Below are 18,892 nucleotides of genomic sequence, written 5' to 3' on the forward strand. Positions count from 1 at the left end.
CATATAGGTTTTCATAGTACTCTCTAATAATTCTTTGTATTTCTGTGCGGTCCGTCGTGACTTTTCCTTTCTCGTTTCTGATTCTGTTGATGTGTGTTGATTCTCTTAATAAGTCTGGCTAGAGGCTTATCTATTTTGTTTATTTTCTCGAAGAACCAGCTCTTGGTTTCATTGATTTTTGCTATTGTTTTATTCTTCTCAATTTTATTTATTTATTCTCTGATCTTTATTATGTCCCTCCTTCTGCTGACCTTACGCCTCATTTGTTCTTTATCCAATTTCGATAATTGTGACATTAGACTATGCATTTGGGATTGCTCTTCCTTCTTTAAGTAGGCCTCGATTGCTATATACTTCCCTCTCAGAACTGCATTTACTGTGTCCCACAGAAGTTGGGGCTTTGTGTTGTTATTGTCATTTGTTTCCATATATTGCTGGATCTCCTTTTTAATTGGTTGTTGATCCATTGATTATTTAGGAACATGTTGTAAAGCCTCCATGTGTTTGTGAGCTTTTTTGCTTTCTTTCTACAATTTATTTCTAGTTTTATACCTTTGTGGTTTGAAAAGTTGGTTGGTAGGATTTCAATCTTTTGGAATTTACTGAGGCTCTTTTTGTGGCCTAGTATGTGGTCTATGCTGGAGAATGTTCCATGTGCACTTGAGAAGAATGTGTATCCTGCTGCTTTTGAATGTAGAGTTCTATAGATGTCTATTAGGTCCATCTGTTCTAGTGTGTTGTTCAATGCCTCTGTGTCCTTACTTATTTTCCGTCTGGTAGATCTGTCCTTTGGAGTGAGTGGTGTGTTGAAGTCTCGTAAAATGAATGCATTGCATTCCATTTCCTCCTTTAATTCTGTTAGTATTTGTTTCACATATGTTGGTGCTCCTGTATTGGGCGCATATATATTTATAATGGTATATCCTCTTGTTGGACTAACCCCTTTATCATTGTGGAATGTCCTTCTTTATCTCTTGTTACTTGCTTTGTTTTGAAGTCTATTTTGTCTGATAATAGCACTTCAACACCTGCTTTTTCTCTCTTTTGTTTGCCTGAAATATCATTTTCCATCCCTTGACTTTTAATCTGTACATGTCTTTTGGTTTGAGGTAAGTCTCTTGTAAGCAGCATATAGATTGGTCTTGCTTTTTTATCCTTTCTATTACTCTGTGTCTTTGGATTGGTGCATTCAGTCCATTTACATGTAGGATGATTATTGACAGATATGTACTTAATGCCATTGCAGGCTTTTAGTTTGTGGTTACCAAAGGTTCAAGGTTAGCTTCTTTACTATCTTACTGTCTAACTTAACTTGCTTATTGAGCTATTATAAATACTGTCTGATGATTCTTTATTTCTCTCCCTTCTTATTCCTCCTCCTCCATTCTTCATATGTTTGGTGTTTTTTTTCTGTGCTCTTTTTAGTAGTGCTCCCATCTAGAGCAGTCACTCTAAAATACCCTGTAGAGGTGGTTTGTGGGAGGCAAATTCCTGCAACTGTTGCTTGTCTGGGAATTGTTTAATCCCTCCTTCATATTTAAATGATAATCATGCTTGATACAGTACAGTTGGTTCCAGGCCCTTCTGCTTCATTGCATTAAATATATCATACCATTCTCTTCTGGCCTATAAGGTTTCTGTTGAGAAGTCTGATAGCCTGATGGGTTTTCCTCTGTAGGTGACCTTTTTTCTCTCTCTGGCTGCCTTTAATACTCTGTCCTTGTCCTTGATCTTTGCCATTTTAATTATTATGTGTCTTGGTGTTGTCCTCCTTGGGTCCCTTCTGTTGGAAGTTTTGTGTGCTTCTGTGGTCTGAGCAACTATTTCCTTCCCCAGTTTGGGGAACTTTTCAGCAATTATTTCTTCAAAGACACTTTCTATCCCTTTTTCTCTCTCTTCTTCTGGTACCCCTATAATGCAGATATTGTTCCATTTGGATTGGTCACACAGTTCTCTTAATATTGTTTCATTCCTGGAGATCCTTTTATCTCTCTCTGCATCAACCTCTAAGTGTTCCTGTTCTCTGGTTTCTATTCCATTAATGGCTTCTTGCATCCCATCCATTCTGCTTTTAAGTCCTTCCAGAGACTGTTTTATTTCTGTAGTCTCCCTCTGTACTTGCTCCTTTAGCTCTTGCATATTTCTCTGCAGATCCATCAGTATGTTTATGATTTTTATTTTGAATTCTTTTTCAGGGAGACTGGTTAAGTCTATCACTGCAGGTCCTCTCTCAGGGGTTGTCTGGACTATTTAGGACTGGACTAAATTCTTCTGCTTTTTCATGGTGATAGCAGTGGCTATAGGCAGGTAGCGGGTTTGTCAGCTGGGAGAAGAAAGTCCTTTCCTGCTTGCTGGATGCCTTGCCCTTCTCCGCTGCCTGTGACAGTTACCTACACTCCTGGAGCAGCCACCGCATTAATCCCCTAAGGTACTGTGGGCAGGTCTCCATCAGAGCAGTGCAGAGCCCTGCAGGTAGTGGCAAGCATGCTGGGTGCACTCCCCCATGAAAGTGGCACCCCTGCTGGGCAGCTGTGTACTAGCAGTGGCCTTTGGGTCTGGCCCTGGTGGCTGTGCATCTGACTAGGATTCCGGATGGCTGCTGGGGGCATGGCTGCTCCTGCGCTGCTCCTCCACCGCTGCCGCTGGCTCCCACGGGCCACTCCCAGACTCCTCTAGTGCTGCTGTAGGTGCACCCGGGCGTCTCCCATGCCCCTTTTGCACCACCACCACTGGCACATGTGGGCTACTCCCAGGCCACTTGGTCACCACCGCTGCAGGCTCACGCACACCTCTCCTCAGGCCCTCTGCCGCCGCGGCTGCCAGTGCACACAGGCCACTCCTGGGTTGCTCGGTCGCCGCCACAGTGGGCTTGCACAGGCTGCTCTCTGTTCTCTCTGATGCCACCACCCCCAGCGCGCCCTGCTGCTCTCCCATTACTGGGTTAGTGTGTTGGGGTCCACGCCACTTGGGAGAATGACTGGCAAGCTACTTATTGCCATGAGGGGCTTCAGAGCTGTGCTGCTGCCCAGAGGGTTAGGGCGCCTAAAGTTCCCCGGGATTCCCAGCTGCTGGCTAAGTGTGCTGGGACAACTTTGTCCAGCTGGAGGGTCTCTCTTTAAGACTTGCAAAAAGCATTCGCTTTTCTTTTGTCTCAGGGACTCTGGTTGCAGGGACCTGCCCGCAGGTTTTGCTTTTCCGTTTCTCTAATATCCAGCACCCCATGCACCGTGTGTCTGTGCTCTGGGTGTGGATTTCTAGGGCTGGTTGTTTAGCAGTCCTGGGTTTTCACTCCCTCCCCATTCCAACTCCTCTCTTCCTGCCAGGTTCTAGGGTGGGGAGGCTTGGCCATGGCTTGTATCTTACCCCCTTTGTGTGATGTTGAGTTCTCGCAGATGTACATGTAGCCTGGCTGTTGTACTGTATCCACTGGTGTCTCTTTTAGGAATAGCTGTATTTATTGTATTTTCATAAATATATGTTTTTGGGAGGAGATTTCCACTGCAGTATTCACCCTGCCATCTTGGCTCCACCCCTATATTTTTGAAATTACAACAAATACAACTATTCCTAAAAGAGAGACCACAAGATACAGTACAATAGCCAGGCTACATCTACAACTGCAAGAACCCAGCACCTCACAAAGTGGGTAAGATACAAGCTGAGGCCCGGCAGGACTCGAGCGCACCACCCACCCCAGCTCCCTGTTGTGAGGAGAGGAGTCAGAGCAGGGAGGGATTGGAAGCCCAGGACTGCTAAATACCCAGCCCTAGTCATCTGCACTGGGAGCACAGACACACAGTGTGTGGTGTGCTGGATAGTAGGGAAATGGTACAATAAAACCTGCAAGTGGGTCCTCGCAGCTGGCGAACCTGGGACAAAAGAAAAGTGACTGCTTTTTGGAAGTCTTAAAGGGACAGGAGCTCACAGCTGGATGGAAGCATCCCGGCACACTCAGCCCAGCAGCTGGGAATCCTGGGGAACTCTGGGCACCCTAACCACCTGGGCAGCAGCACAGCTCTGAGGCCCCTCATGGTGATAAACAGCCTCCTGCCGATTCCCCCTCTGGTGCAGCCCCGCCATAGTGGAGCAACAGTCTGAGACAGGCCATGCCCACAGCAGCCACACAGAGCCTCCGCAGCCTCCTGGGCCAGACTCAGAGGCCCTGTCACTGTGCAGCTTCCCAGCACAAGCTGCTAGGGGTCACTGTACTCACATGAAGGGAAGGCAACAGGCCAGCAGGAAGGGACTTTGTTCTCCCAGCTGACACACACACCAACTGCCTACAACTACCTCTATCACCATGAAAAGGCAGAAGAATTTGATACAGACAAGAGTATCCCAGACAACCCCTCAGAGGGAACCTGGGGAGATAGATTTAACCAATCTTCCTGAAAAAGAATTCAAAATAAAGGTCATAACCATGCTGATGGAGATGCAGAGAAAAATGCAAGAGCTAAACGGACAAAGTTGGGAGGGAGAATACAGAAATAAAACAATGTCTGGAGGGACATAAAAGCATAATGCATGAGGTGCAAGAGGCCGTTAATGGAATAGAAATCACAGAACAGGAACACATAGAAGCTGACACAGAGAGAGATGAAAGGATCTCCAGGAATTAAACAATATTAAGAGAACTGTGTGACCAATCCAAATGGAACAATATCCGCATTACAGGGGTATTAGAAGAAGAAGAGAGAGAAAAAGGGTTAGGAAGTCTCTTTGAAGAAATAATTGCTGAAAAGTTCCCCAAACTGGGGAAGGAAATACTCGCTCAGACCATGGAAGCACACAGAAATCCCAACAGACGGAACCCAAAGAGAACAACACCAAGACACATAATAATTAAAATGGCAAAGATCAAGGACAAGGACAGAGTATTAAAGGCAGCCAGAGAGAGAAAAAAGGTCACCTACAGAGGAAAACCGATCAGGCTATCATCAGACTTCTCAACAGAAACCTTACAGGCCATAAGAGAATGGCACAATATATTTAATGCAATGAAACAGAAGGGCCTTGAACCAAGAATACTGTATCCAGCACAATTATCATTTAAATATGAAGGAGGGATTAAACAATTCCCAGACAGGCAAAAGTTGAGGGAATTTGCCTCCCACAAAACACCTCTACAGGGTATTCTACATGGACTGTTCTAGATGGGAACAGTCCTAAGGCTAACTACATGTCACCAGAGAAAATGAAATCATACCAAAGAAAGCAGACCAACCAAATACTAAGTAAAGGCAAAAAATAAAATCAACTACCCACAAAAGCAGTAAAAGGAAACACAAAAGAGCACAAAATAAAACACCTAACATATAAAGAACGGAGGAGGAGGAATAAAAGGGAGAGAAATAAAGACTGATCAGACTGTGTTTATAATAGATCAATAAGTGAGCTAAGTTAGACAGTAAGATAATAAAAAAGTTAACCTTGAACCTTTGGTAACCATGAATCTAAAGCATGAAATGGCAATAAGTACATATCTTTAAATAATCACCCTAAATATAAATGGACTGAATAAATCTATGAAAAGACACAGAGTAATAGAATGGATAAAAAAGCAACACCCATCTATATGCTGCTTACAAGAGACTCACCTCAAATCCAAAGACATGCACAGACTAAAAGTCAAGGGATGGAAAAAGATGTTTCATGCAAACAACAGGGAGGAAAAAGCAGGTGTTGCAGTACTAGTATCAGACAAAATAGACTTCAAAACAAAGCAAGTAACAAGAGATAAAGAAGGACATTACATAATGATAAAGGGGTTAGTCCAACAAGAGGAAATATCCATTATAAATACATATGCACCCAATACAGGAGCACCAACATATGTGAAACAAATACTAACAGAATTAAAGGAGGAAAATGCAATGCATTCATTTTAGGAGACTTCAACACACCACTCACTTCAAAGGACAGATCCACCAGACAGAAAATAAGTAAGGACACAGAGGTACTGAACAACACACTAGAACAGATGGACCTAATAGACATCTATAGAACTCTACATCCAAAAGCAGTAGGATACACATTCTTCTCAAGTGCACATGGAACATTCTCCAGCTTAGACCACATACTAGGCCACAAAAAGAGCCTCAGTAAACTACAAAAGATTGAAATCCTACCAACCAACTTTTCAGACCACAAAGGTATAAAACTAGAAATAAATTGTACAAAGCAAAAAGGCTCACAAACACATGGAGGCTTAACAACATGTTCCTAAATAATCAATGGATCAAATACCAAATTAAAATAGAGATCCAGCAAAATATGGAAACAAATGACAGCAACAACACAAAGCCCCAATTTCTGTGGGACACAGCGAATGCAGTTTTAAGAGGAAAGTATATAGCAGTCCAGGCATATTTAAAGAAGGAAGAACAATCCCAAATGAATAGTCAAAAGTCACAATGATCAAAATAGGGAAAAGAAGAACATATGAGCCCTAAAGCCCACAGAAGGAGGGACATAATAAAGATCAGAGAATAAATAAATAAAATTGAGAAGAATAAAACAATAGAAAAAATTCAATGAAACCAAGAGCTGGTTCTTTGAGAAAATAAACAAAATAGATATGCCTCTAGCCAGATTTATTAAGAGAATCAACACACATTAACAGAATCTGAAACGAGAAAGAAAAATAATGATGGACCCTACAGAAATACAAAGAATTATTAGAGAATACTATAAAAACCTACATGCTAAGAAGCTGAAAAACCTAGAAGAAATGGACAACTTCCTAGAAAAATACAACCTTCCAAGACTGAACAAGGAAGAAACACAAAATCTAAACAAACCAATTACCAGCAAAGAAATTGAAGCAGTAATGAAAAAACTCCCCAAGAAAAAAATCCCGGGCCAGAAGGATTTACCTCGGAATTTTATCAGACATACAGAGAAGATATAATACCCATTCTCCTTAAAGTTTTCCAAAAAAATAGAAGAGGAGGGAATACTCCCAAACTCATTCTATGAAGCCAACATCACCCTAATACCAAAACCAGGCAAAGACCCCACCAAAAAAGAAAATTACAGACCAATATCCCTGATGAGTGTAGATGCAAAAATACTCAATAAAATATTAGCAAACAGAATTCAACAGTATATCAAAAGGATCATACACCGTGACCAAGTGGGATTCATCCCAGGGATGCAAGGATGGTACAACATTCGAAAATCCATCAACATCATCCACCACATAAACAAAAAGAAGGACAAAAACCACATGATCATCTCCATAGATGCTGAAAAAGCATTCGACAAAATTCAACATCCATTCATGATAAAAACTCTCAACAAAATGGGTATAGAGGGCAGGTACCTCAACATAATAAAGGCCATATATGATAAACCCATAGCCAACATCATACTGAACAATGAAAGGCTAAAAGCTTTTCCTCTGAGATTGGGAACAACACAGGGATGCCCACTCTCCCCACTGTTATTCAACATACTACTGGATGTCCTAGCCACGGTAATAAGACAAAACAAACAAATACAACCAATCCAAATTGGTAAAGAAGTTAAGCTGTCACTATTTGCAGATGACATGATACTGTACATAAAAAACCCTAAAGAGTCCACTCCAAAACTACTAGAACTGAGATTGGAATACAGCAAAGTTGCAGGATACAAAATTAACACACAGTTTTCCATGGCTTTCCTATACACTAACAACGAACTAATAGAAAGAGAAATCAGGAAAACAATTCCATTCACAATTGCATCAAAAAGAATAAAGTACTTAGGAATAAACCTTACCAAGGAAGTGAAAGACCTATACCCTGAAAACACAAAGACACTCTTAAAAGAAATTAAAGAAGACACTAACAAATGGAAACTCATCCCATGCTCTTGGCTAGGAAGAATTAATATTGTCAAAATGGCCATCCTGCCCAAAGCAATGTACAGATTCGATGCAATCCCTATCAAATTACCAACAACATTCTTCAACGAACTAGAACAAATAGTTCAAAAATTCATATGGAAACACCAAAGACCCCGAATAGCGAAAGCAATCCTGAGAAGGAAGAATAAAATGGGGGGGGGGGATCTCACTCCCCAACTTCAAGCTCTACTACAAAGCCACAGTAATCAAGACAGTTTGGTACTGGCACAAGAACAGAGCCACAGACCAGTGGAACAGAATAGAGACCCCATATATTAACCGAAACATATATGGTCAGTTAATATATGATAAAGGAGCCACGGCCATACAATCGGGAAATGATAGTCTCTTCAACAGATGGTGCTGGCAAAACTGGACAGCTACATGTAAGAGAATGAAACTGGATCACTGTCTAACCTCATACACAAAAGTAAATCCAAAATGGATCAAAGACCTGAATGTAAGTCATGAAACCATAAAACTCTTAGAAAAAAGCATTGGCAAAAATCTCTTGAACATAAACATGAGTGACTTCTTCATGAACTTATCTCCCCGGGAAAGGGAAACAAAAGCAAAAATGAACAAGTGGGACTATATCAAGCTGAAAAGGTTCTGTACAGCAAAGGACACCATGAATAAAACAAAAAGGTACCCTACAGTATAGGAGAATATATTCATAAATGACAGTTCTGATAAAGGGTTGACATCCAAAACATACAAAGAGCTCACACACCTCAACAAACAAAAAGGGAACAATCCAATTAAAAAATGGGCAGAGGAACTGTACAGACAGTTCTACAAAGAAGAAATTCAGATGGCCAACAGACACATGAAAAGATGCTCCACATCACTTGTCATCAGGGAAATGCAAAGTAAAAACCACAATGAGATATCACCTCACACCAGTAAGGATGGCTGCCATCCAAAAGACAACCAACAACAAATGTTGGCGAGGTTGTGAAGAAAGGGGAACCCTCCTACACTGCTGGTGGGAATGTAAATTACTTCAACCACTGTGGAAAGCAGTATGGAGGTTCCTCAAAAAACTAAAAATAGAATAATACCATTTGACCCAGGAATTCCACTCCTAGGAATTTGCCCTAAGAATACAGCAGCCCAGTTTGAAAAAGACAGATGCACCCTATGTTTATCACAGCAGTATTTACAATAGCCAAGAAATGGAAGCCACATAAGTGTCCATCAGTAGATGAATGGATAAAGAAGTTGTGGTACATATACACAATGGAATATTATTCAGCCCTAAGAAGAAAACAAATTCTACATTTCCAACAACATGGATGGAGCTAGAGGGTATTATGCTCAGTGAAATAAGCCAGGAGGAGAAAGGCAAATACCAAATGATTTTACTCATATGTGGAGTATAAGAACAAAGAAAAACTGAAGGAACAAAACAGCAGCAGACTCACAGAACCCAAGAATGGACTAACAGTTACCAAAGGGAAAGGGACTGGGGATGATGGGTATGAAGGGAGGGATAATGGGTGGCAAAAAAGGGGGCATCACGATTAGCATGTATAATATGGGGGGGCATGGGGCGGGCTGTGCAACAGAGACAACAAGTAGTGACTCTACAGCGTCTTACTACACTGATGGACAGTGACTGTAATGGGGAATGTGGTGGGACTTGTGAAGGGGGAAGCATATTAACATAATTTTCCTCATGTAATTGTAGATTGATGATACCAAAATAAAAATAAATTAATTTTTAAAAATCAACGTTAAAAAAAGATAGATATTTCTTAATAAAGGACTTGACAATAAAACAAAACAAAACAAAACAAAAATAACAATACCTACTGTGTGATCCTTTTATAAAAATTTAAAAGGAAAAGGCAGAAGTGGGCTCTGGTGTCAGACGTCAGCATGGAAGCACTGTGGGGAAGAAAACTCATGGGAAGGCAGGAGTGGGGCTCTTGGGGTGCTGGCTATGTTCTTTCCTAACCTAAGTAGAGCCTCTACACAGGTCTTCATTTTGTGATAATTCATTGCATTTAAAGTTTTGGTTTGTTCCCTCCTCTGTATGTATACTGTCCTTCAAAGCAAAAATTTTAAATAAATTTTGATATAATTATTTTTATCTATGTTTAGGTATTCAATGAGATTTCAATAAAGATGTTCACTAAATATTCATGAAGGTTCTTTGTGACTGGTGGGATTTGGGGTGATTTTAATTTTCTTCATACTATTGCTTGAATTTCTATAAAATGAATTATTTCTAGAACTATATGTGCATCATTATAGAACTATAATGCAGGCATCTTGCTCACCAGGAAGGATGGACAAAAGCCAAGATGTGTTAAAAGAGGAATAAACGTCATGAGGACTGCCCAGCAACAGAACAGAGCGTCTGCTCTACAAAGGAGTGATTGCCTCACTTTGGAAGTGTCCAAGCATTTGAGGGGATTTGTTCATACTGTACACCTCCCAGACCTCAGCGTCCATGTGTCTGAGTCCATGACTGTACTTCAGGCCGGCTATTGCCCAGTGAAATTTGGGAAGCATCTCAATGTCACAGGAGCATTTTCCCCAAAGCCAGTTGGAGGAGGAGTTATTTCTGGAAATGATTCATAGGCATGTTTGGTCTCTTTTCTGACATGCATTCTTGTTAGCTTCTACACAAAGGCTGTTCTTTTCCATCTGGATATTCTGTCAACCTTCCTGTTATTCAACTCAAATGTTCTTGGCCTAAATTTGTGGCTTATATCACTTTTTTTTTGCAGTTAAAACTTTATTCTGTTTTTATCAACATATTTTATAATGATACAAGTTATATTTATTGAAAATACATATTAACTAATATAAACATGTAAGTGGCTATTCCAATATATAGTTAGTTAAACTGAGAAAACTGTTGGTTAACAGTCTTCTACTAGTTTTTTTTTTTTTTTGAGAGGGCATCTCTCATATCTATTGATCAAATGGTTGTCAACAACAATAAAATTCAGTATAGGGGGGTCAATGCTCAATGTACAATCATCAATCCATCCCAAGCCCAATTCTCGTCAGTCTCAAATCTTCTGAAGCATAACGAACAAGTTCTTACATGGTGAATGAATTCTTACATAGTGAATAAATTCTTACATGGTGAACAGTACGAGGGCATTCATCACAGAAACTTTCGGTTTTGATCACGCATCATGAACTATAAACAATCAGGTCAAATATGAACATTCGTTTGATTTTTATACTTGATCTATATGTTGATCCCACATTTCTCCCTTTATTATTATTATTTTTTTTATTTTTAATAAAATGCTGAAGTGGTAGGTAGATGCAAGACAAAGGTAGAAAACATAGTTTAGTGCTGTAAGAGAGCAAATGTAGATGATCAGGTGTGTGCCTATGGACTAAGTATTAATCCAAGCTAGACAAGGGCAGCAAAACATCCACGGATGCAGAAGATTTCTCTCAAAACAGGGGGGGTGAGGTTCTGTGCCTCACCTCTGTTGATCCCCAACTTCTCACCTGATGGCCCCCCTGCGACTGTGCCCGTCTTAGGTTGTTCCTCCCTTGAGGAATCTTACCCGTCTCTGGCTAACCAGTCATCTTCCGGGGCCATACAGGGAAATGCAAAGTTGGTAAGTGAGAGAGAAGCCACACTGTTTGAAAAGGTTGGCTTTTTACTTCCCTGCAGATTTATGCCCTGTGGCTTCCATGCCCAGCACTTGTCTCGAGGCATCCATACCACCTGGAGGAATCATGATACTCGGTAAATTCGACATGAGGCACGAATTCTATTTAAGGGTTGTAATTAGGAAGGAAGAAGAAAAGCTATAGAGGTAGCATATGGAAGAAAACATGGGAGGATTGATTATTTCTTTGACATATCTTCTTGTAGAGTACCTTAAGTATGTATAGGTTTTAAACTACTAACTAATTTGCACACACATATTAACATAATAGGAATACGGTGACATAAACAAAGCAAATCTATAATTACCATCCATCTCCAGTGAAGCCAAGGAAACCATTTAGGCACCCTAGACATTTGTGAAAATTTGTCTATGATATGATGGATATTGTCCAACTGTACTTGAACAGTCTGAGAGAAATCAGACAAATTAAAGCAGCCCATTTCTGGGATCTATTCACATCCCATATGTTCTTTTAACCATAGATAGTCTATAGTCATAAGAATTTGGAGTGCTATAACTTGCACCCCTCCCAACTCCTGGTTGAGTTCCAACAGTACAGATCCGGTCAAATTCGTTGTCTCACTGTATGCACATGCCAGCCTAGACATCTCCCTCCTCATTCCAATGGCAAGTCCAGGAAACGGTGGGGTGGATGCAGCCACAACTGCAGCATCACCCAGATCCCTGTGGAGGCTTTTTGATGATCATCCCCCTGGCACAAGTCCTCCAGAGAGTGCTGATGCCGGAAGCTCCTCCTCATATCGTATCTTAGTTCATTTTCTGGGTATCCAAGCTAGGCCTTGATCTTCTGCATAGAAACAAACAGACCCTTTGCCCACACTTTGACATGCCCTCTATACCACTGTGCAGAACTCATTGGAGGTCAGCACACAGGAACTGCTTTTTCTTTTTATTATTAAGAGAAAGGAATATTATCAGAAAAGAGTACTTCCATAGCTGATCATCTGACACCCTTTAAGTGATCAACATTAAGGATATTTAAAGCATGCGTTGATCTTTGATTTACCAATAGTTTTATCCTATCAAGGAGTAATCCCCCTTTTCTTTCTTTTTCTTTCTTTCTTTCTTTCTTCTTTCTTTCTTTCTTTCTTTCTTTCTTTCTTTCTTTCTTTCTTTCTTTCTTTCTTTCTTTCTTTCTTTCTTTTCTTTCTTTCTTTTCTTCTTTCTTTCTTCTTTCTTTCTTTCTTTCTTTCTTTCTTTTTCTTTCTTTCTTTCTTTCTTTCTTTCTTTCTTTCCTTCCTTCCTTCCTTCTTTCTTTCTTCTCTTTCTTTTTCTTTCTTTCTCTTTCTTTCCTTTCTTTCTTTCTTTCTTTCTTTCTTTTCTCTTTTTCTTTCTTTCTTTTTTCCTTTCTTTTTTCCTTCCTTCCTTTCTTTCTTTTTTTCTTTCTTTCTTTCTTTCTTTCTTTCTTTCTTCCTTCCTTCCTTTCTTTCTTTCTTTCTTTCTTTCTTTCTTTCTTTCTTTCTTTCTTTCTTTCTTTCTTTCTCTCTTTCTTTCCCTCTTTCTTTCTTTCTTTCTTTCTTTCTTTCTTTCTTTCTTTCTTTCTTTCTTTCTTTCTTTCTTTCTTTCTTTCTTTCTTCTTTCTTTCTCTCTCTCTCTCTCTCTCTCTCTCTCTCTTTCTTTCTTTCTTTCTTTCTTTCTTTCTTTCTTTCTTTCTTTCTTTCTTTCTTTCTTTCTCAGTTTCATTCTCCTACATGTAGCTGTCCAGTTTTGCCAGCACCATCTGTTGAAGAGACTGTCATTTTGCCATTGTATGTCCATGGCTCCTTTATCAAATATTAATTGACCATATATGTTTGGGTTAATTTCTGGAGTCTCTAATCTGTTCCACTGGTCTGTGGCTCTGTTCTTGCGCCAGTACCAAACTGTCTTGATTACTATGGCTTTGTAGTAGAGCTTGAAGTTGGGGAGTGAGATCCCCCCTACTTTATTCTTCTTTTTCAGGATTGCTTTGGCTATTCGGGGTCTTTGGTGTTTCCATATGAATTTTTGAATTATTTGTTCCAATTCATTGAAGAATGTTGCTGGTAATTTGAGAGGGATTGCATCAAATCTGTATATTTCTTTGGGCAGGATGGCCATTTTGACGATATTAATTCTTCCTAGCCATGAGCATGGGATGAGTTTCCATTTATTAGTGTCCCCTTTAATTTCTCTTAAGAGTGACTTGTAGTTTTCAGAGTATAAGTCTTTCACTTCTTTGGTTAGGTTTATTCCTAGGTATTTTATTCTTTTTGATGCAATGGTGAATGGAATTGTTTTCCTGATTTCTCTTTCTATTGATTCGTTGTTAGTGTATAGGAAAGCTACAGATTTCTGTGTGTTAATTTTGTATGCTGCAACTTTGCTGTATTCCGATATCAGTTCTAGTAGTTTTGGAGTGGAGTCTTTAGGGTTTTTTATGTATAGTATCTTATCATCTGCAAATAGTAACAGTTTAACTTCTTCTTTACCAATCTTGATTCCTTGTATTTCTTTGTTTTGTCTGATTGCCGTGGCTAGGACCTCCAGTACTATGTTAAATAACAGTGGGGAGAGTGGGCATCCCTGTCTGGTTCCCCATCTCAGAGGAAATGCTTTCAGCTTCTCGCTGTTCAGTATAGTGCTGGCTGTGGGTTTATCATATATGGCCTTTATTATGTTGAGGTACTTGCCCTCTATTCCCATTTTGCTGAGAGTTTTTATCATGAATGGATGTTGAATTTTGTCAAATGCTTTTTCAGCATCTATGGAGATGATCATGTGGTTTTTGTCTTTCTTTTTGTTGATGTGGTGGATGATGTTGATGGATTTTCGAATGTTGTACCATCCTTGCATCCCTGGGATGAATCCCACTTGGTCATGGTGTATGATCCTTTTGATATACTGTTGAATTCTGTTTGCTAATATTTTATTGAGTATTTTTGCATCTACACTCATCAGGGATATTGGTCTGTAATTTTCTTTTTTGGTGGGGTCTTTGCCTGGTTTTGGTATTAGGGTGATGTTGGCTTCATAGAATGAGTTTGGGAGTATTCCCTCCTCTTCTATTTTTTGGAACACTTTAAGGAGAATGGGTATTATGTCTTCTCTGTGTGTCTGATAAAATTCCAAGGTAAATCCGTCCAGCCCCGGGGTTTTGTTCTTGGGTAGTTTTTTGATTACCGTTTCAATTTCTTTGCTCGTAATTGGTTTGTTTAACTTTTGTGTTTCTTCCTTGGTCAGTCTTGGGAGGTTGTATTTTTCTAGGAAGTTGTCCATTTCTTCTAGGTTTTCCAGCTTGTTGGCATATAGGTTTTCATAGTAGTCTTTAATAATTCTTTGTATTTCTGTGGAGTCTGTTGTGATTATTCCATTCTCATTTCTGATGCTGTTGATTTGTGTTGATCCTCTTTTTCTCTTAATAAGTTAGGCTAGAGGCTTATCTATTTTGTTTATTTTCTCAAAGAACCAGCTCTTGGTTTCGTTGATTTTTGCTATTGTTTTATTCTTCTCAATTTTGTTTATTTCTTCTCTGATCTTTATTATGTCCCTCCTTCTGCTGACTTTAGGCCTCATTTGTTCTTCTTTTTCCAGTTTCGATAGTTGTGATGTTAGACTATTCATTTGGGATTGTTCTTCCTTCTTCAAGTGTGCCTGGATTGCTATATACTTTCCTCTTAAGACTGCTTTCGCTGCGTCCCACAGAAGTTGGGGCTTATTGTTGTTGTTGTCATTTGTTTCTATATATTGCTGGATCTCTATTTTAATTTGGTATTTGATCCATTGATTATTTAGTAGCATGTTGTTAAGCCTCCATGTGTTTGTGAGCCTTTTTGCTTTCTTTGTACAATTTATTTCTAGTTTTATACCTTTGTGGTCTGAAAAATTGCTTGGTAGAATTTCAATATTTTGGAATTTACTGAGGCTCTTTTTGTGAGCTACTATGTGGTCTATTCTGGAGAATGTTCCATGTGCACTTGAGAAGAATGTATATCCTGTTGCTTTTGGATGTAGAGTTCTATAGATGTCTATTAGGTCCATCTGTTCTACTGTGTTGTTCAGTGCCTGTGTGTCCTTACTTATTTTCTGGCCCGTGGATCTATCCTTTGGGGTGAGTGGTGTGTTGAAGTCTCCTAAAATGAATGCATTGCAGTCTATTTCCCTCTTTAGTTCTGTTAGTATTTGCTTCACATATGCTGGTGCTCCTGTATTGGGTGCATATATATTTAGAATGGTTATATCCTCTTGTTGGACTGAGCCCTTTATCATTATGTAGTATCCTTCTTTATCTCTTGTTACTTTCTTTGTTTTGAAGTCTATTTTGTCTGATATTAGTACTGCAACCCCTGCTTTCTTCTCACTGTTGTTTGCCTGAAATATGTTTTTCCACCCCTTGACTTTTAGTCTATGCTTATCTTTGGGTTTAAGGTGAGTTTCTTGTAAGCAGCATATAGATGGGTCTTGCTTTTTTATCCATTCTATTACTCTATGTCTTTTGATTGGTGCATTAAGTCCATTTACATTTAGGGTGACTATTGAGAGATATGTACTTATTGCCATTGCAGGCTTTAGATTCGTGGTTACCAAAGGTTCAAGGTTGGCTTCTTTAGTATCTTACTGCCTAACTTAGCTCACTTATTGAGCTGTTATATACACTGTCTGGAGATTCTTTTCTTCTCTCCCTTCTCATTCCTCCTCCTCCATTCTTCATATGTTGTGTGTTTTGTTCTGTGCTCTTTCTTGGAGTGCTCGCATCTAGAGCAGTCCCTGTAGGATGCCCTGTAGAGGTGGTTTGTGGGAAGCAAATTCCGTCAGCTTTTGCGTGTCTGGGAATTGTGTAATCCCGTCATATTTAAATGATAGTTATGCTGGATACAGTGTCCTTGGTTCAAGGCCCTTCTGTTTCATTGCATTAATTATATCATGCCATTCTCTTCTTGCCTGTAGGGTTTCTGTCGAGAAGTCTGATGTCAGCCTGATGGGTTTTCCTTCATAGGTGAACTTTTTCTCTCTAGCTGCCTTTAAAACTCTTTCCTTGTCCTTGATCCTTGCCATTTTAATTACTATGTGTCTTGGTGTTGTCCTCCTTGGATATTTTCTGTTGGGGGTTCTGTGTAATTCCATGGTCTGTTCGATTATTTCCTCCCCCAGTTTAGGGAAGTTTTCAGCAATTATTTCTTCAAAGAGACTTTCTATCCCTTTTCCTCTTTCTTCTTCTTCTGGTACCCCTATAACACGAATATTATTCCTTTTGGATTGGTCACATAGTTCTCTTAGCATTGTTTCATTCCTGGAGATCCTTTTATCTCTATGTCAGCTTCTATACCTTCCTGTTCTCTGGCTTCTATACCTTCAATGGCCTCTTGCATCTTATCCATTCTGCTTATAAATCCTTCCAGGGATTGTTTCACTTCTGTGATCTCCTTCCTGACATCTGTGATCTCCCTTCGGACTTCATCCCATTGCTCTTGCATTTTTCTCTGCATCTCATCCCATTGCCCTTGCATTTTTCTCTGCATCTCTGTCAGCATGTTCATGATTTTTATTTTGAATTCTTTTTCAGGAGGACTGGTTAGGTCTGTCTCCTTCTCAGGTGTTGTCTCTGTGATCTTTGTCTGCCTGTAGTTTTGCCTTTTCATGGTGATAGAGATAGTTTTCAGAGCTGGTACGAGTGACTGCTGGAAGAGCTTCCCTTCTTGTTGGTTTGTGGCCTTCCTCTCCTGGGAGAATAGCAACCTCTAGTGGCTTATGCTTGTCAGCTGTGCGCAGACAGGGCTTCTGCTACCTGCCTGTTTGCTATGGAGTTTATCTCCGCTGTTGCTGTGGGCGTGGCCTGGCTGGGGCTGCTCCTCCAAAGTGGTGGAGCCCCATTGGAGGGGGAGCGGCCAGGAGGCTGTTTATATCCGTAAGGGGCCTCTGTGCTCCCTGTTGCCCACGGGGTTAGAGTGCCCAGAGATCCCCAGATTCCCTGCCTCTGGACTAAGTGTCCTGTCCTGCCCCTTTAAGACTTCCAAAAAGCACTCTCCAAACCAAAACAACAACAGCAACAATGAGAGAGGGAACAGAAAAAAAAAAAAAAAAGGAAAAAACACGCGATTTTTTTTGTCCTCAGGTGCCGGTCCCAGGCACCCACTCACTGGTCCTGCTGCTCTGCCTCCCTAGCACCGGGGTCCCTGTCCCTTCAAGGCTTCCAAAAAGCACCCGCCCACCGGTCCCACAGGGAAAAACGCGCGATATTTTTGTCCTCAGACGCCGGTCCCAGGCACCCGCTCACTGGTCCTGCTGCTCTGCCTCCCTAGCACCGGGGTCCTTGTCCCTTTAAGGCTTCCCAAAAGCACTTGACAAAAAGAGAAAAAAGAGGGGAAAAAACGCGCGATTTCCTCCGTCCTCAGGCGCCAGTCTCAGGCACCCGCCCACCGGTCCTGCAGGGAAAAACGCGTGATAATCTTTGTCCTCAGGTGCCGGTCCCAGGCACCCGCTCACAGGTCCTGCTGCTCTGCCTCCCTAGCACCAGGGTCCCTGCCCCCTTAAGGCTTCCAAAAAGCACTCACCAAAAAGAGAGAAAAAAAGGGGAAAAACGCGTGATTTCCTCCGTCCTCAGGCGCCGGTCTCAGGCACCCACCCACTGGTCCCGTAGGGAAAAATGTGCGATATTCTTTGTCCTCAGGCGTCGGTCCCAGGCTCCCACTCACCGGTCCCGCCGCCCTGCCCCCCTAGCAACGGAGTCCCTCTCCCTTTAAGGCTTCCAAAAAGCACTCTCCAACAAAAAAACCGCTCTGGTTTCTTTCCACCCGCCGGGAGCTGGGGGGAGGGTCGCTCGAGTCCTGCCGGGCTGGGGCTTGTATCTTACCCCCTACGCAAGGCGCTGGGTTCTTGCAGGTGTGGATGTGGTCTGGATGTTGTCCTGTGTCCTCTGATCTCTATTTTAGGAAGAGTTTTCTTTGTTATATTTTCATAGCTCTATGTGTTTTGGGGAGGAGATTTCCACTGCTCTACTCACGCCGCCATCTGGCTCCACCCCTTTATATCACTTTTGTTTGTGTAGTTCTTCTGCAATTTCTGCAGAAATTCTCAACCATAATTCTATTTTCCCTCCTAAGATAGATGTGAGTTTCAGCATTCTATTAGCTGTATATTTTGCCAGTAGAATATTTTAAGTTATGATCTCCTTTTCCTTATTTAATAGCATGGCATTTGCTCTCTGCGAGAGCACCACCCAGCACCAGGATATACTACAATGAAACATTAGGAGACAGAGATTTTTTTTTAGATCTGTCCATTTAAATTTATCCCCAATATCCAGGTCCGGAACCAGGGCACAGAAGGCACTCAATAACTATTTGCTGGAAGGAAGGAAGGAAGGAAG

General features: G+C 40.9%; 1 long non-coding RNA gene across 25 annotated transcripts in view; it reads right to left on the minus strand.

The window, feature by feature from the left end:
• LOC108388553 (uncharacterized) overlaps positions 1-18,892 on the minus strand; it is an 88,231-nt gene that overhangs the window by 19,910 nt on the left and 49,429 nt on the right. For 4 of the 25 annotated variants that reach the window (XR_012132223.1, XR_012132215.1, XR_012132203.1 and 1 more), the window contains exon 8: positions 18,377-18,446. The exons of the other annotated variants lie outside the window; for them this stretch is intronic. This is a non-coding gene — a long non-coding RNA (uncharacterized lncRNA). The remainder of the gene's footprint in view (positions 1-18,376; positions 18,447-18,892) is intronic. 25 annotated transcript variants of the gene reach the window in all.

This window comes from Manis javanica, chromosome 1 (assembly GCF_040802235.1).
Source record: "Manis javanica isolate MJ-LG chromosome 1, MJ_LKY, whole genome shotgun sequence".
Lineage (NCBI taxonomy): Eukaryota > Metazoa > Chordata > Mammalia > Pholidota > Manidae > Manis > Manis javanica.